Consider the following 752-nt stretch of genomic DNA (forward strand, 5'->3'; position numbering starts at 1 on the left):
CAAGGACATGCATGCATATGCGTCCTCTCTTCCTCTCCAAACAAATGCATGGACTTTATTTCATCTTATTGAATTAAAAACATTCATACCTTTTAAATCATAAGTTCATATTTGAAATAGTTTATATATTTGAACTCCTGGCGCAAAGACCTTTAGAACTGGACTGATCTTGGATGCATTTCAAACACATTTAAATTTCAACGTTTCATATTTCGTATGTGAAACAAACACATAAAACTAGAAAAATGTGGAATAGACCTTTTTCAATAGAAAAATGTGGAACCAACCTATTTCAGTATTTCATAATTGTGAAACCGATTATTTGGAAATCACAACTTGTGGAACTGATTATTTGGAAATGTGTAACATTTTATTTTAAGATTATGAAATATGTCATTTCACAGATGTGTAGCTGAAATTGATGTGATTTTGTGAAACAAGTCAGTAACATATTTCATAATTGTAATATACATTTGTGAGACTGATTATTTGAAAATATAACATATTTCATAGTTTTAAAATAAATGGTTACACATTTCCAAATAATCAATTTCATAACGATACATTATCCTTTCACTTAATGTGGTGACTACAAATCAAAAACATACATTTCACTTTTCATGGTTTCACAAGAAACATCTATTTCAATTGCACATTTCATAAAAAACCTAATTTACTCATTTGAAATGAATTGTTTCACATTTTCAAATAGTCCGTTTCACAAGTTGACATTTCCGTATCATATTTTTTTT

The sequence above is a fragment of the Triticum dicoccoides genome, chromosome 6B (assembly GCF_002162155.2).
Source record: "Triticum dicoccoides isolate Atlit2015 ecotype Zavitan chromosome 6B, WEW_v2.0, whole genome shotgun sequence".
In the NCBI taxonomy this organism is placed as follows: Eukaryota; Viridiplantae; Streptophyta; class Magnoliopsida; order Poales; family Poaceae; genus Triticum; species Triticum dicoccoides.